Source organism: Ranitomeya variabilis, chromosome 1 (assembly GCF_051348905.1).
Source record: "Ranitomeya variabilis isolate aRanVar5 chromosome 1, aRanVar5.hap1, whole genome shotgun sequence".
Taxonomy (NCBI): Eukaryota; Metazoa; Chordata; class Amphibia; order Anura; family Dendrobatidae; genus Ranitomeya; species Ranitomeya variabilis.
This window is the reverse complement of record NC_135232.1, coordinates 162,780,845-162,807,874: the sequence shown is the minus strand read 5'-3', so window position 1 is coordinate 162,807,874 and position 27,030 is coordinate 162,780,845. Positions and strand designations below refer to the sequence as shown.

Sequence of the window (27,030 nt, the reverse complement as noted above, 5' to 3'; positions counted from 1 at the left end):
TTAATGGGCCAGGATATCCATGGCCACTGCATGCACTTTTTCACTTTATTTCCTCACCATGTCACTTTAATTCCGGTCATTAGGGACCAGCACATTATTTCAATCACTTGGTTTTCTTATCTTCTTAGGATTATGGTCAGTTTATTTGGGCCATGGTTATTTGCGCTTTTTCCTTCAGCACTGAGTCACTTTATTTATTTATCGGCACTTGCACTGTTGCAGTGTGCTCTTGTTGGTTTATGGTTGTATATGTGATGGTATGTACCATCTTTATTCAATTTTTTTGTTTTGTTCATTCTTTGTATTTACTGTTTAAACATCATTAATGCGTATACACGAATTTTATTAATATCTTTTGGTGGCTGCCCCCATGATAGGGTCCTGTCTATTTTTCTAGCAAGGCAGATTCTGTCTAAAATACCTGTTATACATCTCTTCTCCGTTGTGGATCTGGTCGGTTCGCGTGCGTGCTGCCGCTCTGGGGGTGTGTTTTGGTAGTGGTGCGACGTGCCGGCTGTGGGCGGTTCGCTGGGCGGGGCTTCTTTCCGCGAACGGCCGCGTGGTTGGTTGCTCTGGTCCGGCGCGCCGCCCATCGCCGGGGACGTGTGTACCTCTCTCCTGTCCCCCCCTGTAGCGTCAGCGTCGCGCGCGACGTGACTAGGTCTACAAGCGGTTAGCTTGGACTACATATCCCGGCATTCCTCGGTACTATTATCATGTGATTAATCACCGCGCGGAAACTATGTATTATTGGTCTTCCCCAGTATATAAGGTGCCACTTTGTAACATGATGCCACTCCCCCTGACGAAGGCACGCCGCCGAAACGCGCGTTGGGGCAGTGGCACCATCCTCTGAATATCTCTGGTAATGTAATCTTTTACTATCTGTTATATTTGTTCACTGCTGTGCTGCCAATTGGTTTTGTGTTGATCGTGTTAAGACTTAGTTATACTGGTTGCAATTATCTTGATACTACGGTTACAATAGCACGAATTCTATTCCTAGTATTGTTTGTCTTATTACCGATCACACTATTATATACAGCATTGCAGTGTAGTTACTACATTTCCTTGTTCCAGATAGATACTCTGAGCGGTGCCACGTATGTTCATTTTGTTGGCTCACCATTTGAACACACATGTGGCAACTAGGTGTTTTCTTTTATATATGCTTTGTGTTTCTGAGGGATTTGTTTTCCCTAATGTTTGGTTTTTTCAATAAAAATTACAATTTTATTGGTTCTGTATACGCATTTCTTTTATATGATTATTATCTCTCTTTTGGTATGTACCTTTTCCATTGAGTCCAGTGGAACTAGGACTTGCATTCAAATATCTGATGTGCTGTCTGCTATTTTCTAATTTGCGGACTAAGCTTAGGAAGCTATCTGAGTGCAATGAGGTATGTGGCCACGTGACCTGTTTGCCCCAACCTGGATTCTTCAAGATGTCTCTGAGGGTTCAGCAATTGTTAATGAAGCAGATCTGTATTCTTACAACTGGGGCCATGGTTGCCTAAGCTGACATCTTGAAGACTCTTTCAAATCTAAAATGAGAGAAAACACAAGATTATCAAATTTCTTTGGCAGCCAGTTTTGAAAAAGTCCAGGATATTTTTGCCCTCTAGTTTGTAAGGAATACCTCTTATCCGTACATTGTTACATCTAGAGTTATCTTCCATTAATTATATTTTCTGCTCCAATTCTTCTTTGAACTTAATCAAGGATTCACAGTACTTTTTCTAATTTAAGTATTCTGTCCTCATTATACTCACTCTGTCTCATGGACCAAAATCTTTCCCTTAATTCAAAAAAATGACTAACACCATCCAATGTGTTCTGATTACCATTGACCTGAGTCGGGAGGTCTGAAATAGCATATTTTGACAAGTTCTGAAATTTCACAAAGTTTAGACTTGTCTCTATCATTAGAGAAGAAGGAAATGAAAGGCTGTTTAGATTGTAAAAGCCTGACGGGTGTGAACCGACTGCACCATGGGCCAGGATTACCCTGGAGGGACGTGACTAAGTGTCTGCGGGGTATTCACTAGAGCCTCTGATGTGATCTAAATGTCTGCTTAAAATAAATAATGCATAATACTACACCTCCATTAGCAATTCAGTACAGAAGTGACCTTGATGGCATGTGCTCAAAAGTTATCTCGGGCTATTTAGACCATTATAAACAGTTATTATTTATAACCTTCTTGAAAAGTTCCAATTGTGTAATAAAAATATTTAAAAATTCAGGCTAGAATTCTTCAGTAGACCTGAAAATGGATATAGGGCTATGTTCTGCAGTCTAGTATATACAGTCATGGCCAAAAGTATTCACACCCCTGCAATTCTGTCAGATAATACTCAGTTTCTTCCTGAAAATGATTGCAAACACAAATTCTTTGGTATTTAATTTGTCTTAAATGAAAAAACACAAAAAGAATTGAAAAAATCATGTGATGCTTCTCTAATTTGTGTAATTAACAGCACCTGTAACTTACCTGTGGCACCTAACAGGTGTTGGCAATAACTAAATCACGCTTGCAGCCAGTTGACATAGATTAAAGTTGACTCAACCTCTGTCTTGTGTCCTTGTGTGTACCACATTGAGCATGGGGTAAAGAAAGAAGACCAAAGAACTGCCTGAGGACTTGAGAAACCAAATTGTGAGGAAGCATGAGCAATCTCAAGGCTACAAGTCCATCTCCAAAGACCTGAATGTTCCTGTGTCTACCGTGCGCAGTGTCATCAAGAAGTTTAAAGCCCATGGCACTGTGGCTAACCTCCCAAGATGTGGACGGAAAAGAAAAATTGACAAGAGATTTCAACACAAGATTGTGCGGATGTTGGATAAAGAACCTTGACTAACATCCAAACAAGTTCAAGCTGCCCTACAGTCCGAGGGTACAACAGTGTCAACCCTTACTATCCGTCGGCATCTGAATGAAAAGGGACTGCATGGTAGGAGACCCAGGAAGACCCCACTTCTTACCCCGAGACATAAAAAAGCCAGGGTAGAGTTTGCCAAAATTTACCTGAAAAAGCCTAAAATGTTTTGGAAGAATGTTCTCTGGTCAGATGAGACAAAAGTAGAGCTTTTTGGGCAAAGGCATCAACATGGAGTTTACAGGAGAGAAAAAGAGGCATTCAAAGAAAAGAACACGGTCCCTAGCGTCAAACATGGCGGAGGTTCCCTGATGTTTTGGGGTGGCTTTGCTGCCTCTGGCACTGGACTGCTTGACCGTGTGCATGACATTATGAAGTCTGAAGACTACCAACAAATTTTGCAGCATAATGTAGGGCCCAGTGTGAGAAAGCTGGGTTTCCCTCAGAGGTCATGGGTCTTCCAGCAGGACAATGACCCAAAACACACTTCAAAAAGCACTAGAAAATGGTTTGAGAGAAAGCACTGGAGACTTCTAAGGTGGCCAGCAATGAGTCCAGACCTGAATCCCATAGAACACCTGGGGAGAGATCTAAAAATGGCAGTTTGGAGATGGCACCCTTCAAATATCAGGAACCTGCAGCAGTTTGCCAAAGAAGAATGGTCTAAAATTCCAGCAGAGCATTGTAAGAAACTCATTGATGGTTAACGGAAGTAGTTGGTCGCAGTTATTTTGGCTAAAGGTTGTGCAACCAAGTATTAGGCTGAGGGTGCCAATACTTTTGTCTGGCCAATTTTTGGAGTTTTGTGTGAAATGATCAATGTTTTGCTTTTTGCTTCATTCCCTTTTGTGTTTTTTCATTTAAGACAAATTAAATGATGATAATAATAACAAAGAATTTGTGTTTGCAATCATTTTCAGGAAGAAACTGAGTATTATCTGACAGAATTGCAGGGGTGTGAATACTTTTGGCCATGACTGTACTATAATAAGCAGACTGTCAGCTGTAGTGAGTTAAAAGGTTGAAGTGTTGTAGGCGGTGTGACGGGGTATGCGACGGCGGGAAGAGATACCAAGCCGATAAACAATACAACAAAATTTATTGGAACAGGGAACTGAGACAACTCAAATGAAAGTAATTCTGCAGCATCCGTAAGTAGTCCACAATGAGTTCCCACAATGAGTCCACACAAAGAGGGGAACAGTTCCGGGGGTGCCACCCTGTAATCCGACGCCAGGGAAAAGACAGAAATAATCCTGGGATAAATTCAATGGACCCAACCAATGAGGGACATAACACCATTCCACGTGGCAGCTTTTAATCCTCCACACACGGGCACCAGAATCTCGTCTCAGCAATACATCCTTGCCCCTGGCCCATCCACACCCAACTGCCTGGGCCAAACCATGTGTCTATTGTTCTGTGTCTTGGGATCCACCCCTTCATGGGGGAGGGCTCCCACCTACTTTTTACTATGTGGCTAATTACTTAAGAAGTTTTCAGAAGCTTGTGTTAGATAAGTCCTATGCTGAGGAGAACAAAGACAGACCCCCACTGGTTGTTGACTCAAGCCTGATTACATTGCAGTCCAGGGACAAAGGCCGGGGGAGGGACACACCGTTACAACCCCTTCCCTCCTCAATTTGTGTATGGACTAGTGACCTCTACAGGTTGCTTGTCAAATACACGTAGTCATGGCTGACCTGACTCATAGTTCCACCTGCCTGGACAATCCATATGCATTTTGGTGTTGGCTGCCTCTTCTATATTGTATTGTAAAGTTATAGAGTTGAAGACAGAGCTCCATTTTACATCCTCTTTGACTTATGCTCTGCTTCCTGCACCCACAAATCGACATTGTAGCTCTCCGTTATCATTTCCTAGGGCAATATCTGCAGGCAGACCCCTCATCACCCCAACCACGCTTTGCTTGACCCCAAAGCCAATGTCCAGTTCTACACTTGCTTTTGAGATATTCTTCCATTGGCTTCCAGCTAATTCAATGGTAATCCCAGGTCCATGCCGTATTGCCTCTGGCCGAACCACTCTGGGATCAGCTATGGTGAGAAATGCCCCAGAGTCACAAAAGCCAAGAACTCTCCGACCATCCAGCATGACCTCCTGTAAGTGCTTTCTTTGAGGATTAAAGGAACTCGTGGCTGTGGCCCTCATCCCATAAACCCCTAATGGTCAAACATGGGTTTCTGAAAGATTAGGCAAATCAATTTTTAGGGGTGGTACCTCTTCCTCCATTGTATTTGGCTGCAAATAATTGATAGGCTGATTTGGTGTAGGGTCAATCCTCAATTGACCCTGAGGGCAGGTGTCTTGCAGATGCCCAGCCTGCCCACATCGGTAACATCTGCACTGTATCGCACTCCTTCCCATGTGCACTCTGGGGACGGAGGTAAGGGAACCAGGAGGCTGATATCTATGTGATGGTGTATGAGGTGGTTGTTGGGGTTGAGACCGATTTCTCCACTGTATAGCTGGGCATGCCCACATCCATAACACCTGCGCTCTACTACTTTCTCTCCTTGTAGCATTTCAGAGGAAGCGGCAGGACTAGCTGGAAGGTAAGTCACATGGGTATCAACATGAGATGGTGGTCTAGTGGAACAGCAAACTTTGGGGACTGAAAGACAAGAGACCACTGGTGGTGGGGTGCTGATAGTTTTTACTCCATCTGCCAGAAAATTTTTCCACTGAGGCTTGATGTTGAGAACCTCATCAGCTAAAGCAGCAGCTTGCTCCACTGTCATTGGTTTCCTCTCTCGCACCCATTTCTGGATCTCAGCAGGGCATTTGGCGTAGAACTGTTCTTTTAGGATGACCTGGAGGAAGGCCTCCTAAGTTAAGGCCCCCTCTCCCTCCAGCCAGCGGTGACACACTTGTTTATTGTTTGTGCTTGTGGGCATATATCTTATCGCTCTGTAAGTGTCTGGAGTTAAAGCATAATGTTCAAGAATGGCCTCTTTTACCTCCTCATACTCACTGCTCCACCAGGGGTCCATAGCTCTTTAGGCTTCGGCAGCTCCACCATCTAAGAGCCCCACCAGATGTCTGACTCGCTCCCTTTCCGGGACTTCCATTAATCGACATTGATGTTCGAAGTCCTGGAAGAAGCCCTAAATGTCACCTGCAGCCTCGTTAAATGACTTAAAGTCCTTACGGGACACCCTTGGGAATTCCCTTATGGTGAGTGCTGTGGTTACAGTCTGTCTGGAGCTTCTAGCTACTTCCACCATACGCTGCCTCTCCTTAGCTATGCGAATGGCCTCCCTCTTGTCCTCTATGGTTGCCTCATCTCCAAGCAATGCCATCTCCTCCTCACACCACACAACCCACTGACTTTTTTGGGCATTTACCTGCAGCTCCTGTCTTTCCTCCCTTTGCTGTGGGAATCCTTCTTCGGTTCCATCTTGCAGGTAAGCTCCTTCCAAAGCCTTAATTAGTTGGTCCTTGGTCAGTCCTTTATAGCAGACTCCTAATTCATGGGCCTTTGTTTGTAAACTCCCCACAGTCCAGGTCCTGTATCCTGAGGTTCCAGTTCCAGACATTGATGAGCCACTGTCCTCCATTTCCTCTGCTCTGACCCCACTGCTTGCCACCAGTTTGTGAATGGGTATGCGACAGAACGGGAAGAAACACCAGGCCGATAAACAATCCAACAAGATTTATTGGAACAGGGAACTGAGACAACTCAAATGAAAGTAATTCTGCAGCGTCCGTAAGTAGTCCACAATGAGTTCCCATAATGAGCCCACACAAAGAGGGGAACAGTTCCAGGGATGCCACTCAGTAATCTGACTCCAGGGAAAAGACAGAAATAATCCTGGGATAAGTTCAATGGACCCAACCGATGAGGGACATAACACCATTCCAAACGGCAGCTTTTAATCCTCCACACACGGGAACCAGGATCTCGCCTCAACAATAGACATACCTCAGCAATCTACATTTAGAACAGGTGGTTAATCTATCAGGCTTCAACTATGTTTTAGTTAAATCATATATACTGTAGCTCTGTGCATAATTTTATATTACATTTCTCGCCAAATTTAAGTTAGTATTGTCTTGTGCACCAGAGCCCACCAATGCCTTATACTACCTAGAATCCCTTTGCTTTCTAGCAATCAGCTCCATTTTTTCAAGAAAGTGAGTCACCTCCATTTCAACTTTCATTATGGAGTAAAATGTAGAAATGACTTGCTTTGGATGTTTTTTTGATATATATCATTCAACTGGCTTATAAAGAATTACATTATTTCTATATTGGAAATACTGGAGAGAATGCAAACTGTACATGTTTATTATTTCCTCCCTTGTCAACAGTCTCAACCCTGTAGTATTAAAATTAGCAAGAAGCTAAATGTGACTAGTTCGTCCACCATTCATCAAAAAGCTTATTTTCAGAAACTTGACAAAACACCAAATTTCCGTAAAGTTACATAATTAGATATTATGAATGATAATATATATTTTTAACTTCCATCAATTTCAATATGCTATCACAAAATAACACGGATTGTTTGATTTGGGGCAAAAGGGTCAAATATTTGCTATGGATATACTGTAAGTCTCTATATCCCAAGGTAAAGTAAATTGTCATACAAGTAAGTACACTGCTCAAAAAAATAAAGGGAACACTAAAATCCCACATCCTAGATATCACTGAATAAAATATTTCAGCTGTAAATCTTTATTCATTACATAGTGGAATGCGTTGAGAACAATAAAACCTAAAAATTACAACTAATATCCCATGGAGTCTGGAGAATGATGCTCAAAATCAAAGTGGAAAATTAAGTTACAGACTGATCCAACTTCAGTGAAAATGCCTCAAGACAAGGAAATGATGCTCGGTAGTGTGTGTGGCCTCCACGTGCCTGTATGACCTCCCTACAATGCCTAGGCATGCTCCCGATGAGGCGGCACATGGTCTCCTGAGGGATCTCCTCCCAGACCTGGACTAAAGCATCCGCCAACTCCTGGACTGTCTGTGGTGCAACGTGATGTTGGTGGATGCTGCGAGACATGATGTCCCAGATGTGTTCAATCGGATTCAGGTCTGGGGAATGGGCGGGCCAGTCCATGGCTTCAATGCCTTCATCTTGCAGGAACTGCTGACACACTCCAGCCATTGACCTGCATTAGGAGTAACCCAGAGCCAACCACACCAGAATATGGTCTCACAAGGGGTCAGAGGATCTCATCTTGGTACCTAATGTGTTGTGAATTTGGATTCTGGGCTCCCCCGGTGGCTACTGGTGGAATTGAACTGGTGTCTTAATCTTCTCTGTTCACCTGTTCCCATCAAGATGTGGGAGTCGCTATATAACCTTGCTGCTCTGTTAGTTGCTTGCCGGTCAACAATGTTATCAGAAGCCTCTCTGTGCTTGTTCCTGCTCCTAGACAACTACTAGATAAGTTGGACTCTTGTCCATGTTTGTTTTTGCATTTTTGTTCCAGTTCACAGCTGTAGTTTCGTTACTGTGTCTGGAAAGCTCTTGTGAACAGGAATTGCCACTCTGGTGTTATGAGTTAATGCCAGAGTTTTAAAGTAATTTCTGGATGGTGTTTTGATAGGGTTTTCAGCTGACCATGAAAGTGTCCTTTCTGTCTTCTGCTATGTAGTAAGTGGACCTCAAATTTGCTAAACCTATTTTCATACTACGTTTGTTATTTCATCTTTATTCACCGCCAATACATGTGGGGGGCCTCTGTCTCCTTTCGGGGTATTTCTCTAGAGGTGAGCTAGGACTGATATTTTCCTCTGCTAGCATTATTTAGTCCTCCGGCTGGTGCTGGGCATCTAGAATCAACGTAGGCATGCTACCCGGCCACTGCTAGTTGTGCGTTAGGTTTAGTTCATGGTCAGCTCAGTTCCCATCTTCCAAGAGCTAGTTCCTATATATGCTTATGCTATGTTCTCTTGCCATTGAGATCATGACACTAATGGCAGTCAAGCTACCTCTGGTGAGCACATGGAGGGCTGTGCGGCCCTCCAAAGAAATGCCACCCCACACCATTACTGACTCACTGCCAAACAGGTCATGTTGAAGGATGTTGCAGGCAGCAGATCGCTCTCCACGGCATCTCCAGACTCTGTCACGTCTGTCACATGTGCTCAGTGTGAACCTGCTTTCATCTGTGAAGAGCACAGGGTGCCAGTGGCGAATTTGCCAATCCTGGTGTTCTGTGGCAAATGCCAAGCATCCTACACGGTGTTAGGCTGTGAGCAAAACCCCCATCTGTGGACGTCGGGCACTCAGACCATCCTCATGGAGTCGGTTTCTAACAGTTTGTGCAGACACATGCACATTTGTGGCCTGCTGGAGGTCATTTTGCAGGGCTCTGGCAGTGCTCCTCCTGTTCCTTCTTGCACAAAGGCTGAGGTAGCGGTCCTGCTGCTGGGTTGTTGCCCTCCTACGGCCCCCTCCACATCTCCTGGTGTACTGGCCTTTCTTCTGGTAGCGCCTCCAGCCTCTGGACACTACGCTGACAGACAAAGCAAACCTTCTTGCCACAGCTTGCATTGATCTGCCATCCTGGATAAGCTGCACTACCTGAGCCACTTGTGTGGGTTGTAGAGTCCGTCTCATGCTACCACAAGTGTGAAAGCACAACCAACATTCAAAAGTGACCAAAACATCAGCCATAAAGCATTGGTACTGAGATGTGGTCTGTGGTCCCCACCTGCAGAACAACTCCTTTATTGAGTGTGTCTTGATAATCATTTCCATCTGTTCATTTGCACAACAGCATGTGAAATTGATTGTCAAACAGTGTTGCTTCCTAAGTGAACAGTGTGATTTCACAGAAGTTTGATTTACTTGGAGTTATATTCTGTTGTTTAAGGCTGCTTTCACACTAGCGTCGGTACGTGGCCATCGCGCTGCATCGGCCCGACGTACCGACGCATGCTGTGAAGAAAATGCCCGATGTTGGCAGTGGAAGCAGTCTTAACCCTTATCCGGCTGAATAGGTACAATTGTAACTATTCCGTTTTAAAATTGCAATAACTTTTTTTTGAAAAGACGTAGAGGGCTGAAATTTCGTGACATCTCTACATTTTTGGTCCAGAATATATTGGCCAAATTTCAATAAAATATCTCCACCCGCTTCCGAGATAAGGGGTCGAGATCTTTTTGCATCCATAACAAGCTGCATAGGTACAAATGTACCTCATATATTTTGAATGAAGATAATGCAAGGGAAAAAGCATAAATTTTTTTTTAATGATAATGCTATTTAACTATTATAAACAAGTAAAAAACTGTTCATTTACATTATAAAAGAAAATGTAAGAAACTTTTTTTTATTGATTTTCTTTGCAAGTAATGCATGTTGGCTTTGCTACAGAGTGTTCATCGCAAATGGGTTTCACACAAACCACACAAGACTTTCTAGTCTTGCGTTGTTTTCGCCTCAGGTCTCTGCAGACATAGCAACTACCAACAACAGGGGAGGGTCCACGACTACCATGAGGTATGTTGGGGCCAGCTGCTGGCTGCGATGCTACCACAATGCATCGTCCAAGCACCATTTCTACTGCACCTCGAAGAAAATGGTTTCTCATTATCATTTTGTTTGTACTACGATCTTCAATTGCAATCATACACAGCTGATTTGCGAGATCTTTCAGGAACTTTCTTCGTTGATCCTTTGCCCTGAAGCTTGGATTGTGTTCTCTGTAGATGATGTAGGATGCTAACCCACTGACATCAATCATATTGTAGAAAAATGCCAAAGTCCAACGTGATGTTCGTCGTTTCACAGTGTACTCTCCCAACATTTTATCCATAACATCAACGCCACCTTTTGTTATGTTGTAGTATTTTATTATCTCTGGCTTGGCTGCTAGTGTCTCTTCAACTTCTCCCGTCATGTGCATAGATGATAGAAGCACGACTGATTTGTTCTTCTTTGGTACATATGAACAGACTGTTGCATCATGATTGTAGGCAAAATTTGTCGAGTTTACAGGCCTTTCTTTGGCAGGCTGCATGTTGTTAGGTAGGAACCTTTTGTTTTTTCTCACTGTACCAACTAGTGTCATGTTCCAGGAGTTCAATACCTTAGCTAGTTCCATGGTTGTAAAGAAGTTATCGGTGGTGACATTTCTTCCAGAGCCTTTATACGAGCTCACTAGGTCCAATACTGTTCGTTCTCCAATGTTTACTTGTCGAGGACCATCAGTTGGTTTCCCAGTGTAGAGCTGACCTTGTAAAGGGTAGGCATTTGATGAGTCACAAGCCCAGAAAATCTTTATGCCATATTTAGCTGGTTTTGAAGGTATATACTGGGTAAATTTAGTATGACCTCTAAATGGAAATAATTGCTCGTCGACGGTGATACAATGATATGGCTTGTAGGCTCTCTCCAGATTACTGTTCAGCATTGTCCAGATGTCCCGTATTGGTGCAGCTTTATCTGTTTGCACACGTTCTGCACGTGTATTTTCGTTGTCAAACCTGATAAATCTGAGTATCATCTTGAAGCGGTCACGAGACATGGCTGCACGTATAAGAGGCAGAGCAGCAACATTCCACATTTCCTCCAGATTCTCTTTGTTGGCTCTGTGCACACCAGCAGCAATCAGTATGCCCAAAAATGCATGAAGTTCAGTTTCAGTAAATTGCTTGAATGTTTTTTGTGGTGGCCGTTTGGAAGAATCAGGAAAACGTTGTACCAGTTCGTTGTTGTAAGCATCACAAACTCTCTTGGCCTTTCGATTCGTTTCCCGTAATATGATGTCACACATCTCGGGAGTCATGATGGACTTGAATAGCTCTTTTGCTGTATATAGGTTGCTGATTGCTGCAGGGCCACCTCTTTGTCGTAGGACATTACGAGATTTTGTTTGTGCATTTGGCAGTGGATTACTGCACCATTGAGTTTCATCCTTAGCAGTCCAAATGTCGCCTGCACTTTGAGGCACAGAATCATCCTCAACACTTTCGTCTGATTCGTATTCATTTTCATGCTCTATGACCATTTCTTGTTCAATGTCTGAATCTTCTTCAGTAACATCCACTTGTGGTACATAGTTTTCATCATCAGATGCAACATATGGTTCATCCTCATGCTCAGAATCAGATTCTTCTAGCATTCGCATTATTTCGTCAGACGTAAATCTGTAAATATGAAAAAATGTAAAATAAATAATTTTCCGAAATACTACATTATTGGCTTTTCACAAAATTATACTAACCTGCAAACACGTTTTCTTGGATTATGGCGGAAACTAGATCCAGCATTACTATCACTCATGATGACTTGCTAGATGAATTTTGGCTTCGTATTTTGTGCTGAATATAAATAAAACATCGTAAAACAATATGTAGATACTAATTATTATCCATTTTTCGTATAAAAATTATACCTATAGTGATAAGTTTCATACAAAATATATGTAAGCCAAGTCCAGGCTGAAAGACAATTTGACTGTTCTGTCCCCACATAATGAGAATAAAGGTATAACTGGCTGTTAGATGCTGTGAGACTTTCCTACCTTCGTTTCCAAGAAATTGAAGACTTCACAAGCCTAGAAATGTGTGCTCACAGCAATGAGATGAACAGCAAAATGGCTAATGAGAGGAGGGAGGCAGGAAGACAAGTAGAAGCCACTCCCAGTTTGAATTAACTTAATTGACAGCAACATAAGTGACCAGTAACAACACTGAACAATAGATATCAGCATAACATTTGTAGCTGAATGAACTTTAGTTTCTGAAACCAAGTAAAGTCTTCCCACAGTGGAGGTATATGTGAAGGTACAATTGTACCTATGCAGCCTGTTAAGGTTGTAAAATTATGCAGCCTGACAAGGGTTAAGAAGCTTCCGCTGCTTCATTGTAAGGTACAGGGAGGAGGGGGCGGAGTTTCGGCTGCCCATGCGCGGTCGAAAATGGTGGTCCCGACGCACAAAAAAAGTTACATGACGCGGTACGCCAAAACACGATGCAACCGTCGCACGTCGGTTGCGACGTGTGGCACTGCGTCACAATGCGTCGGTTATGTTAGTCTATGGGGAAAAAACGCATCCTGCAGACAACTTTGCAGGATGCATTTTTTCTCTACAACGACGCATTGCGACGTGCAGTGTACGACGCCAGTGTGAAAGTAGCCTAAGTGTTCCCTTTATTTTTTTGAGCAGTGTATATGAATGGGTAGTTTTTGCTTGGCGACATAGCCCAACCAGACTCACCATGAGATGTTACCCACCCGGTGTCCTGATCATAGCTTGTGACACTCACACTCTCTAACAAGAATAACTAAATGTCCTGGAGCCGTAAAACCAGTGCTGGCAGCCCATTATTTATGTTAACGCTGCAGCCCACCAGGAATCAGCAAAGTTGGGCAAATTACCAATCTGGACCTGCTGATTATACATGCCAAATTATTGTTTCTCACATTAAGTAAGTATAAGGCCCATGTGACTTAGCTGCCTTCCATTTTTTGTCACTCGAGACACTTTCCTATCCATACAAAATAAGAAAATGCCTTATTAAGCATAGCCATAAATGATATATGAATTTAAAAACACTCATCATTTTTATTAAATGGCATCTTGCTAGAAATTACAAAGGAAGATGGTGCCAATTTTGTAATTCTATAATTATCCTGCGAATCAACAGGGAATAATACAAATTATATAGGATGGAATGAGTTCTCCCAATTAATTGCTCAAGCACGTAATGTGTGATGGATGGAATAGATATATCCTGGAAGGATCCACTCCCAATTAGCCAATAGTGGAATCCAAAATTCAATTAAATTATATGTCGTTATGGATTAAAAGTCAACCTTTAATATTAATCTTTAAAAACGGTAAGTACAAAATTCAAACAGATGCAAGGTGCATAGGACAGACAACACTTAACCCACTGTGGGGAGCACACTGTAACAATGGGGTATTTTCTCATTAAACTACTCTAACCACAATAATATACTGCATACCTTCAATCTATTAACTCCTTCCTTGCCGATTTGTACAAAGATTCACCCACACGGGGTATAGAAAATTTCCATATGGGACAGAGTTGTAGGGAAATGTCTATGTCAGATCATGCCCCTTCAGTGCAACCTCCACATATTTGAGTGGTCAAACTCCCGAACTTTATACATCAACACTCAAAGAAAATGAATTCGCAGTATGATTGCACTACAATAGGAGTGACCTACACATGTATAACACAGTAACATAGTTATTAAGGTTGAAGGAAGACTTTAAGTCCATCTAGTCCAACCCATAGCCTAACCTAACATGCCCTAACATGTTGATCCAGAGGAAGGCAAAAAAACCTCATGTGGCAAAGAGTAAGCTCCACATTGGGGAAAAAAATTCCTTCCCGACTCCACATACGGCAATCAGACTAGTTCCCTGGATCAACACACTATCAAGGAATCTAGTATATATAACCTGTAACATTATACTTTTCAAGAAAGGCATCCAGTCCCCTCTTAAATTTAAGTAATGAATCACTCGTTACAACATCATATGGCAGAGAGTTCCATAGTCTCACTGCTCTTACAGTAAAGAATCCGCGTCTGTTATTATGCTTAAACCTTCTTTCCTCCAGTCGTAGAGGATGCCCCCTTGTCCCTGTCTCAGGTCTATGATTAAAAAGATCGCTCAAAGAAAATGAGTCCGCAGTATGATTGTACTACAATAGGAGTGACCTACACATGTATAAGGACCCTATGCTCACTCTTGGGTCCGAATTCTTTCCACAAATAGGACCCTCATCAGAAACCCCATACGTTATCCCTTAGGGTCAAACAGATGATAAGGACTACAGTGTCAGCTGTGTCAAAAAACATATGATGTTACTTTATGATGCGACTACCTACATAATAATCCAAACAGAGAAAACAGGGAGCAAATGCCAATATGAAAATTTTTCAAACAAATTAAAAAATTAAGATTCTAGTGCACAATACAACCGCCCAACTGGGTAATGGTAATACACCTCTGTATATCTTGACAATATCTCCACAGATTACCATCCATATAGCTAAACACCACATATAAACTGAAGGCTCATATAGATGCACATAGTGCCCCAATGTATAGGTTCTTTTGTTCAAGGTGCCTACAACCCTCCTTCAAGCATGTTCGCAGAGGGATACTACAGTATATTGACTATCAAATAACAAGGCTATATGTGATTCCTATAATGCATATGGGTAACTTTGTTATAAGAAGTGCAATTACATGTGGTCAAACTGATTCCATGAAGTAAAGTGCATAGTGCTTATTTAGGGTCTACCATATGTCATACTACATATATATTACAGTTAACAGGGCAAACGCCTCAATATAGTCATAATTGTAGCAGACACAAATAGAAATGAAGAGTTAATTCAACATGAGCATACAAGTTGCCTCAAGATATATTGCATGTATTCAAATAAATAGGGCAAGCGCCTCCAGTATAGTATCAATAGCAGCAACCACAAATGAACATAGGAGATCAGTCTAAATCAATATGTGTGAAAGCGTATACGACCTAGTCCGCCCATTAGCTGTAACTTGTTAGTTTATTTTTGGTTCATGCTATGTTCTTTTAAGTCAGTTCCCTAAAAAAAAAAAAGAAATACAAACAGTGTTGGACTATTCTTCCCTTGCCTCTTCCAACTCTTCCCCCACTTATACCTACACTTCCTGATTCTAGATTGCTAGTTTTTGTTTTGTTAATTCTAGGTTGTTTAAAATCAATTCCATATACAAAAAAATAGAAATAATAAAAAACACTGAAATAATTCAAAAAACAAACAAAAACAGTGTTGGATAACTTATCCCTTGCCTCATCCACCTGTATCGCCTTGTCCACCTCTTCCTCCACGTGAGCATATGCATCCTGTTTATAGAAACAGGTTGTTTTAAGTCAGGGTCATTAAAAAAAACACTGAAAAAAAGACAAAAAATACAACAAAAAACGAAACAAAAAAAAAACAGTGTTGGATTACTGCTTTCTTGCCTCTTTCACCTATACTGCCATGGCCACCTCCGCCTCCACTTGGAAATGTTCCTACTGGTTCATGAATATTTTATTTTATTTCTGCTCTGCTTAGTGTAGGGACAGGACACTGCTGTTATGAGGGACAGTATTAGGTTTTGTGTGTGTGCAGTTTTAAAAAAAAACACTCTCTATGTGTACTCTGCACCCATGTCTGTGTTAGTACTATGCATACCCAAAAGTTTTTATAATCTCAACAGTGTTGGTGGGAGTCATGTGCATCAAAATAAATTTTTCGACTCTAATACACCCACATCTCTGATAGTACTGTGCGTAAAAACAATTTTTTCTACCATTATGCACCTATGTTTGTGATAGTACTATGCCCATAAGTTGATGTGTGTATTCTGCAATCCCACTTGTTGGAGTACTGTTCCTTTAAGCCTCTGTGTGTACTCTGCAACCCTACCTGTGCAACACCCCAGGTAACCGGTTGTTACAGTGATGTTGCCTTCCTTTCGGGGAGGGCGATATCATGCTTGGAGGCAAGGGAGATTCCCATTACCAGGTAAGCACCTACATGCAACACATTCTGAATCCAGGCCAGAAGGCAGAGCTCTGGACCTGGATTCAGGGGAGCTTCCCCAGCTTTAAGTATTCTGGTCTGGAGGAAAAATTAGTTGACTCTGGAGAGACAGTGGAGGAGAGAGGACTGAGAGCAGAGGGGCCGTGCATGCACGAGAAAGTAGTGCAGTCCCTGGAAAAAAAGAGAGTTGGACAGAGATTGCCGGAGAGGAGCTTGTCTAGGAACATCAGCTTAGGCGGAGCTGGTAAGAGTGGTGTGTAGCTGAGTAGATGCGGGAGTCTGCAGCTCCTGGCAGAAAGTGGAAGAGAGCAGTGAGTAGGACTAGTCCACTATACAGTCATCTCTTTTCCATTTGTGGGCCAAGAAAATTATTTTATTGTACCGCTATCTAGAAAATGCCAAGAGTGTGCAAAGCAGTCATCAAATCAAAAGGTAGCTACTTTGAAGAACCTAGAATATAAGACATAATTTCAGTTGTTTCACACTTTTTTCTTAAGTATATAATTCCATGTGTTAATTCATAGTTTTGATGCCTTCAGTGTGAATGTACAATTTTCATAGGCATGAAAATACAGAAAAATCTTTAAAGAGGGAGGTGTGTCCAAACTTTTGGTCTGTACTGTAATATATATATATATACAGCTCTGGCAAAAATTAAGAGACCACCACATCAAAACCCTGTCATGGGCAGCTCAATCTCCAGACCTGAACCCCATTGAAAACCTCTGGAATGTAATCAAGATGATGATGGATAGTCACAAGCCATCAAACAAAGAAGAGCTGCTTACATTTTTGCACCAGAAGCAGTGTGAAAGACTGGTGGAAAGCATGCCAAGACGCATGAAAACTGTGATTAAAAATCATGGTTATTCCACAAAATATTGATTTCTGAACTCTTCCTGAGTTGAAACATTAGTATTGTTGTTTCTAAATGATTATGAACTTGTTTTCTTTGCATTATTTGATGACTAAAAGCACTGGCTTTTTAAATTTTGACTATTTCACCTTTTCAGAAAAAAATACCAAATTTATTGCTTTGAAATTCAGAGACATGTTGACAGAAGTTTGTAGAAGAAAAGAGCAAATTACTCAAAAACATAGCTATAAAGAGAAAAATCAGATAAACTGAACTATATATATATATATATATATATATATATATATATATATATATATATATATATATATATATTTGGCCCAGAAGTTGGATATCAGCTTCTGGGCCAATTCCTGACTGATTCTTGCCTAATTACTGCGTGGAGTTTATCACTATCATTATTTTTGGTTTGCCAACCACTTTTTAAAGATTGTCCTGTGGAATCTCTTAGCCATATATGCAAAAATGTAAATGTTTTGTTCATTAAGCCAGATCATTATCACTTTTGCCTTTTGACATGGTGATCCATCATGTGGGAAAAGCATTCTGTAAGGCCACGTTCACACTTTGCGGTTTTTCCCGCGGATCCGCGGCGATTTTGATGCTGCGGGTCCACAGCAGTTTCCATAGCATTTACATTAACATGTAAACCCTATGGAAACCGCAAACCGCAGTGCACATGCTGCGGGAAAAACCGCGCAGAAACGCAGCGGTTTAAAACCCGCAGCATGTCACTTCTTTGTGCAGAATCGCTGCGATTCTGCACCCATAGAAATGCATTGATCCGCTTACTTCCCGCATGGGGCTGTGCCCACGTTGCGGGAAGTAAGCGGCTAATGTGTGGTTGCTACCCGGGGTGGAGGAGAGGAGACTCTCCTCCAGGCCCTGGGAAGCATAAATAGTGTAAAAAAAAAGAATAATAAAAAAAAAATGATGCTATACTCACCTCTCAGCGCTGCACGCGGCCGCCCGGTCTCAGTTGCTGTGCGAGCAGGACCTGTGGTGACGTCGCAGTCACATGACCGTGATGACGCTGCGGTCACATGACCGTGACGTCACGAAGGTCCTTCTCGGCACAGCATCTTTGGAACCGAAGTGCCGCGTGCAGCGCCGAGGAGATCCGGACATCAGAGGGTGAGTAAAACCTTGTTTTATTATTTTTACCATTACTATTGATGCTGCATATTGCTGCATATGCAGCATCAATAGTATAGGAGTAATCCCGCAGCGGAAACCGCGGAACAAACTGCGATAAATCTGCAGGGATAACCGCAGCGGTTTTGCCCTGCAGATTTATCAATTCCGCTGCGGGAGAACCCGCAGAGGGAGGCCGCAAAGTGTGAACGTGGCCTAAAGCTGTAGATAAGCCCCCGATGTAACCTGAAAGATAAGAAAAACAAGTTATCTTATACTCACCTGGGGAAGGCGGTCTGGTCCGATGGCCGTCGCCGTTCGGATGCGGCGCCTTCCATTTCGGTGTGATGACGTCCTCTTCCTTGCTTCTGTCGCGGCTCCTGCGCAGGCATACTTTATCTGCCCTGTTGAGGACAGCATGGTTAAATAGCAATGTCTGACTTTCATTTGTTCATTTTCATAGATTTTTAATTTATTATTACTTTTGTCAGATTCAAGTTATATCTGTAACCATTATGGGCTTTTCTGTCATTAAACGAGGTGTACCAGCAAATTTGACCACGTGTGTATATCAGGGGTTAACCCCTTAATGATAGTCATTTTTGTACTTAACCCCTTAAGCTCCAAGGGTGGTTTGCACGTTAATGACCTGGCCAATTTTTACAATTCTGACCACTGTCCCTTTATGAGGTTATAACTCTGGAACGCTTCAACGGATCCTGATAATTCTGACACTGTTTTCTCGTGACATATTGTACTTCATGACAGTGGTAAAATTTCTTCGATAAGGCTTGCGTTTATTTGTGAAAAAAATGGAAATTTGGCGAAATTTTGCAATTTTCCAACTTTGAATTTTTAAGCCCTTAAATCACAGAGATATGTCACACAAAATACTTAATAAGTAACATTTCCCACATGTTTACTTTACATCACCATAATTTTGGAACCAAAATTTTTTCTTATTAGGGAGTTATAAGGGTTAAAAGTTGACCAGCAATTTCTCATTTTTACAACACCATTTTTTTCAGGGACCACATCTCATTTGAAGTCATTTTGATGGGTCTATATGATAGAAAATACCAAAGTGTGACAGCATTCTAAAAACTGCACCCCTCAAGGTGCTCAAAACCATATTCAAGAAGTTTATTAACCCTTCAGGTGTTTCACAAGAATTTTTGGATTATTTAAATAAAAATCAGCATTTAACTTTTTTCATAAAAAATTTACTTCACCTCCAATTTGTTTTATTTTACCAAGGGTAATAGAAGAAAATGGACCACAAAAGTTGTTGTACAATTTGTCCTGAGTACGCCGATACCCCATATGTGGGGGCAAACCACTGTTTGGGCACATGGCAGAGCTCGGAAGGGAAGGAGCGCCGTTGGAATGCAGACTTAGATGGAATGGTCAGCAGGCGTCACATTACGTTTGCAGAGCCCCTAATGTACCCTAGCCCCAACCCTAACCCTAGCCCTAATTCTAGCCCTAGCCCTAACCCTAGCCCTAACCCTTACCCTAGTTCTAACCCTAGCCCTAACCCTAGCCTTAACCCTAACCCTACCTCTACCCCTAACCCTAGCCCTAACCCTAGCCCTAACCCTAGCGCAAATCCTAACCCTAGCCCTAACCCTAGCCCTAACCCTAATGGGAAAATGGAAATAAATAAATTTTTTTAATTTTATTATTTTTCCCTAACTAAGGGGGTGATGAAGGGGGGTTTGATTTACTAGTTATAGCTTTTTTTTTAGCGGATTTTTTATGATTGGCAGCCGTCACACACTAAAAGACGCTTTTTATTGCAAAAAAATAGTTTTTGCATCTCCACATTTTGAGAGCTATAATTTTTCCATATTTTGGTCCACAGAGTCATGTGAGGTCTTGTTTTTTGCGGGACGAGTTGACGTTTTTATTGGTAACATTTTCGGGCACGTGACTTTTTTTGATCGCTTTTTACTCTGATTTTTGTGAGGCAGAATTACCAAAAACCAGCTATTCATGAAATTCTTTTGGGGGGGCGTTTATACCGTTCCACATTTGGTAAACTTGATAAAGCAGTTTTATTTTTCAGGTCAGTACAATTACATCGATACCTCAATTATATTTTTTTTATGTTTTGGCGCTTTTATACGATAAAAACTATTTTATAGAAAAAATAATTATTTTTGCATCGCTTTATTCTGAGGACTATAACTTTTTTATTTTTTCACTGATGATGCTGTATGGCGGCTCGTTTTGCGGGACAAGATGACGTTTTCAGCGATACCATGGTTATTTATATCCGTCTTTTTGATCGTGTGTTATTCCACTTTTTGTTCGGCGGTATGATAATAAAGCATTGTTTTTTGTCTCGTTTTTTTTTTTTAACCGCGCTCAATGAAGGGGTTAACTAGCGGGACAGTTTTATAGGTGGGTTCGTTACGGACGCGGCGATACTAAATATGTGTACTTTTATTGTTTTTTTTTATTATTTAGATAAAGAAATGTATTTATGGGAACAATATATATATATTTTTTCTTTATTTAGGAATTTCTATTTTTTTATTTTTTTTTTACACATGTGAATATTTTTTTAACTTTATAACATTGCCCCAGGGGCGGGCATCATGTTATAGGGTCAGATAGCTGATCTGACACTTTGCAGAGCACTGTGTCAGATCAGCGATTTGACATGCAGGGCTGCAGGCTTACCAGCGCTTGCTCTGAGCAGGCGCAAGCAAGCCAGCTCCCTGCAGGACCTGGATGTAGCCCCGTGGCCACTTTGGATCCGGGGCCTGCAGGGAGGGGACACTCGGTACAAGGTGGGTACCGAGGGTCTCAGGAAGCACGCAGGGTGCCCCCTCCCTGCGTGATGCTTCCCCGTACCACCGGAACGCTGCGATCATGTTTGATCGCAGTGTTCTGGGGGTTAATGTGCCAGGAGCGGTCTGTGACCACTCCTGGCTCATAGTGCCGGATGTCAGCTGCAATAGTCAGCTGACACCCGGTCGCGATCGGCCGCGCTCCCCCTGTGAGCGCAGCCGATCACATATGACGTACTATCCCGTCGGTGGTCATACGGGCCCACCCCACCTCGACGGAATAGTACGTCATATGGGATTAAGGGGTTAATGACCAAGCCATTTTTTAAAATTCTGACCACTGTCACTTTATGAGGTTATAGCTCTAAAACGCTTCAACAGATCCCATTGATTCTGAGATTATTTTAACGTGACATATTGTACTTCATGTTAGTGGTAAAATGTCTTCGATATGACTTGCGTATATTTGTGAAAATAACGGAAATTTGGAAAAAGTTTGAAAATTTTACAATTTTGAAACTTTTAATTTTTGTGCCCTTAAATCAGAGAGTCATATCGCACAAAATAGTTAATAAATAACATTTCCCACATGTCTACTTTACATCATCACAATTTTGGAAATATAATTTTTTTTTGCTAGGACGTTATAAGGGTTAAAAGTTGACCAGCGATTTCTCATATTTCCAACAAAATTTACAAAACCTTTTTTTAGTGACCACCTCACATTTGAAGTGAGTTTGGGGGGTCAATATGACAGAAAATACCCAAATGTGACAAACTTCACCCCTCAAGGTGTTCAAAACCACATTCAAGAAGTTTATTAACTCTTCAGGTACCGCATTTTTTGGATTATAAGACGCACTTTTTTCCCCAAAAATTTTTTGGGGAAATGGGGGTGCGTCTTATAATGCGGATATATCTTACCGGTACCATTGCTGCAGGCCGCAGGCTGGGATAAGACAGTGCCCGGCGGTGCTTTAGACCCAAACTTTTTTATTTTCACAAGGGTAACCAGACAAAATGGACCACTCAATTTCTCCTGAGTACATCGATACCCCGTATGTGGGGAAAAGCCACTGTTTGGGTGCATATGTAATAAAAAAACAGAGCAAGGATTACATCTGATGCTCAAGAGGAACGTACAATAAATCGGAGATCCACTCACATGTCTGGGTTGTGCCCCCCTGCACAACCACGGGAGAAGCCTGCAGTGAGTGGAGAACCGGCCGTCAAGCTGTGGAGTGTGGAATCCAAGCTGACTTGTGACTAGACCACCAATAGATGAACAGCGCTCCAGCCAGGTGTAGTAATATCCAAATAAAGTATTTATTGAGCCATGGTATTTTACCATGGCTCAATAAATACTTTATTTGGATATTACTACACCTGGCTGGAGCGCTGTTCATCTATTTCCGGTCTGTTTGGAGTATTCGGGATGGTTCCCTGGACATGGAACGTGCGCCCCATTGAGTGAGTGCTGTCAGCCCTTCTCTTTTTTATTTCTTGTGACTAGACCACATGACCACAGGTCCTGCGGATCTCCAAATGGTAATGCCTGTGCTGCTCCATCCACAACTCACAACGGAGTGTAGGTAAATGAAGAAAAGAACGTGCGGTCAGGCTGAGCGCTGGGCATATAGATAAGGACAGAAGGTTAAAAAACATACAAACCTTTATTAAAATGCTGAAAACACAATGCGTTTTGGCGGCTGAGTGCTGCCTTCATCAGATATTGGAAGAACATTACAAGCAGGTAACTTATATATAACAAAAGAACAGGAAGTGAGCTGAAAACCATTAACCCCTCCTTAGCCTAACCATCAAAAACATGATTAAAAAGTGAAATGACAATAATCTCATTAAAAGGAAAACCAATAATGAAAATAATAATAATAATAATAATAATAAGAAGAAGAAAAAGATCCACACAAAAAAAAACAGAATAAAGGATTAATAAAAACAATAGGAGAACATATATATTACATCACCTTCTACAATGATAAATTGAGGCCCTCAGGGGACAATGTACCAAGTTTGAAGATTCGGTAATTCTCCTTATTAAGGAGTCTCCTGTATCTATTTGCACAGGACTCGGATATATGGTCAATAATGATCAGCCTCATCTCCCTAGGGTTTTTTGAATGTTCCATAGAAAATGTTTTGAAACACTGTGAAGAAGGTAACCTGTCCTAATGTTGTGTCTATGTTTATTAAGTCTGGCCTGCATGGTCTGTATTGTGCGGCCTACGTTTTGCATTCCACACGTACATTCCATCAAGTACACAACATAGGACGAATGACATGAAACATTACATTTCATAGTAACACAGTAACATAGTTATTAAGGTTGAAGGAAGACTTTAAGTCCATCTAGTTCAACCCATAGCCTAACCTAACATGCCCTAACATGTTGATCCAGAGGAAGGCAAAAAAAAAACCCATGTGGCAAAGAGTAAGCTCCACATTGAGGAAAAAAATTCCTTCCCGACTCCACATACGGCAATCAGACTAGTTCCCTGGATCAACACCCTATCAAGGAATCTAGTATATATAACCTGTAACATTATACTTTTCTAGAAAAGTTTCATTTGAAAAGTTTCTCCCATAGTGCAAGATAAAATAGTTCTGGCCCCATTAACAATAATAGGGCATAGATATTTAGGAGCATTACAGGGTCTATCACAGTGATCAAAAATGAACCAATAGGAAATACTGTACCTACTATTGTTGCCGGGTGCCGGTCAGCAGATCTCGGCTGGTGCACTGTGCATGCACCCACCATTTTCTTCCCGGAAGATGACATGGGGGGCCGGGGGACAGAGCGTATCAACGGTCATTAAGGGATTTAAATGTTGTTCTTGTCAGGGCGCTTACAAGATGTTAACCTTTTTTGACAAAGGTTGTCAAAGCCAAGTCTCTAACCAAAGCAACATGCAAGCAAAATACTATCAAAGTGTTCCAGGAAAACATTTTCAAATTTGGGAAATTTTGAAGTAGTGTATTAGATAGGATGCAAACCTATAAATATGATACACAGCCAATATTTTTGAAAAAGTTATACAAATTTTATTAATCACATAATTAAAATAAGCAAAATAGAGGGAAATGGAGAGGGAAAGTCTTCACAAAATGCAATCATAGGGGCTATCTAAATAACTGGCCATCAAATACAATAAAATATTGAGATATTACAATATCATTAGGAATCAGGCAAAAAATTCTAAAATGAAATTTGACAGGCAAATGTAAAGTGACACGTGCAATAATCTGAAAAGATGTAAGTATAAAGCATCATTGCGATCCAAAATAATAAAAAAAAGGTAATAATAATAAACAATGCAGTCTAAAAAATGTGTTAAAGAGCCGAGTGGCCTAGGATATACCGTATATACTCGAGTATAAGCCGACCCGAGTATAAGCCGAGACCCCTAATTTTGCCACAAAAAACTGGGAAAACGTATTAATTCCAGTATAAGCCTAGGGTGGGAAATGCGCCAGCTACCGGTAAATGTCAAAAATAGAAATAGATACTAATAAAAGTAAAATTAATTGAGACATCAGTAGGTTAAGTGTTTTTGAATATCCGTATTGAATCAGGAGCCCCATATAATGCTCCATAAAGTTTATGATGGCCCCATAAGATGCTCCATATTAAAATATGCCCCATATAATGCTGCACAAAGGTTAATAATGGCCCCATAAGATGCTCCATAGAAACATTTGCCCCATACAATGCTGCATAAAGGTTGATGGCCCCATAAGATGCTCCATACATTATGGCCCCATAAGATGCTCCACACATTATGGCCCCATGAGATGCTCCACACATTATGGCCCCATAAGATGCTCCACACATTATGGCCCCATGAGATGCTCCACACATTATGACCCCATCAGATGCTCAATACATTGTGGTCCCATGAGATGCTCCACACATTATGGCCCCATGAGATGCTCCATACATTGAGGCCCCATTAGATGCTCCATACATTGTGGCCCCATGAGATGCTCCATACATTATGGCTCCATGAAATGCTCCACACATTATGGCCCCATGAGATGCTCAATACATTGTGGCCCCATAAGATGCTCCTCACATTAGGGGCCCCATGAGATGCTCCATACATTATGGCCCCATGAGATGCTCCACACATTATGGCTCCATGAAATGCTCCACACATTATGGCCCCATACGATGCTCTATGCATTTTCCCCATTTGCTGTTGCTGCGATTAAAATAAAAAAATCACATACTCACCTCTCTTCGCTCAGGCCCCCGGCACTTGCGATAGTCACCTTCCACGTTCCATCGCTGCGCGCTGCTCTGTCTTCCATCCTCGGCACTGACTGTTCAGGCAGAGGGTGGAGTGCACACTAATCGCGTCATCGCGCCCTCTGACCTGAACAGTCACAGCCAGAGGATGGAAGACAGGGCAGCGCGCAGCGGTGCAATGAGGAAGGTGACTATCGCGCAATGCTCACCTCCCCGATATACTCACCTGCTCCCGGCGCGGTCCCTGGCAGCGTCTCACTGTCAGATGGTCTCCGGGAGCCGGCGGCATCTTCCTGTGTTCAGCAGTCACCTACCGCTCATTACAGTAATGAATATGCGTGCATATTCCTTACTTTAATGAGCGGTACCACGTGACCGCTGAACACAGGAAGAGCTGCCCGGAGACCATGGGACATGCAGGGACAGTGCCAGGAGCAGGTGAGTATGTCACCGCGCCGCTCCCCCTCACCCGCCGACCCCCCTGCCGACACTGACTCGAGTATAAGCCGAGAGGATCACTTTCAGCCCATTTTTTGGGGCTGAAAATCTTGGCTTATACTCGAGTATATATGGTAGATAGAGTTCATTCTGCATGAGCTGCAACCGTCCAGCTATAGCTGCAGAAAGGTCACTGCATATCGAAAAAGCTATGACAAGAAAATAGCCTGTGTAAAATACGCTTAATTAAATAAGAGTGCAGAAGATAGTACAAATAGATGGTATGTAAATGTAGCATAGTAAAAACTGACCCACTGTGACTGCACCTGCCCAACGCGCGTTTCGCCTATGGCTTCAACAGGGAACTAAGATGTAATGTAATCATGGGTATTTAAAGGACAGATAGCCAATCAACTTGCACCTGCCTTAATTAAGTCACTCACATGTGTGAGTTGTAGTGTCCGCATCCACCATGCATGGTATCGCTGACCTCACATCCGCCCTGAGTGACGTGTCTCACATCCGCCTCAGCGATGTCAGCGTGCGTTCCACCCTAAAAAGAATAAAAAAAACAAAATGTGGAGTACCTAAAGTGCAAAGTGCATGTACAGATAATATGATATGTGTCCACATACTCAAGAACCGTAAACATCTAATAGGTTATAAGATTAGCAAAGTGATATTGCGCAATATTTACATAATTAATTTGCGTTTTATTGCATGAAAAAGTATTTGATACACTAGAATAACAAAACTTAATATTTGGTACAGAAACCTTTGCTTGCAATTACAGAGGTCAGACGTTTCCTGTAGTTCTTTTGGGTTCAGGTCTGGAGACTAGTTTAGCCACTCCAGGACCTTAAAATGCTTCTTATGAAGCCACTCCTTAGTTGCCCTGGCTATGTGCTTTGGGTCATTGTTATGCTAAAAGACCCAGCGACGATCCATCTTCAATGCTTTTACTGAGGGAAAGAGGTTGTTGGCCAAAATCTTGAGATACAAGACCCCATCCATCCTCCCTTCAATTCAGTGTAGTAGCCCTGTCCCATTTGCAGAAAAGCACCTCCAAAGTAT

At 41.9% G+C, this 27,030-nt stretch overlaps 1 long non-coding RNA gene across 1 annotated transcript; it reads right to left on the bottom strand.

Moving 5' to 3' along the window:
• Window positions 1–1,427: 1,427 nt before the first annotated feature.
• On the bottom strand, window positions 1,428–26,508 carry LOC143793796 (uncharacterized). Its single transcript, XR_013220268.1, has 3 exons — window positions 26,400–26,508; window positions 18,730–18,851; window positions 1,428–1,546 (listed from the first exon to the last, which is right to left on the bottom strand). It is a non-coding gene; the product is annotated as an uncharacterized LOC143793796 (long non-coding RNA).
• Between the last annotated feature and the right edge of the window lie 522 nt (window positions 26,509–27,030).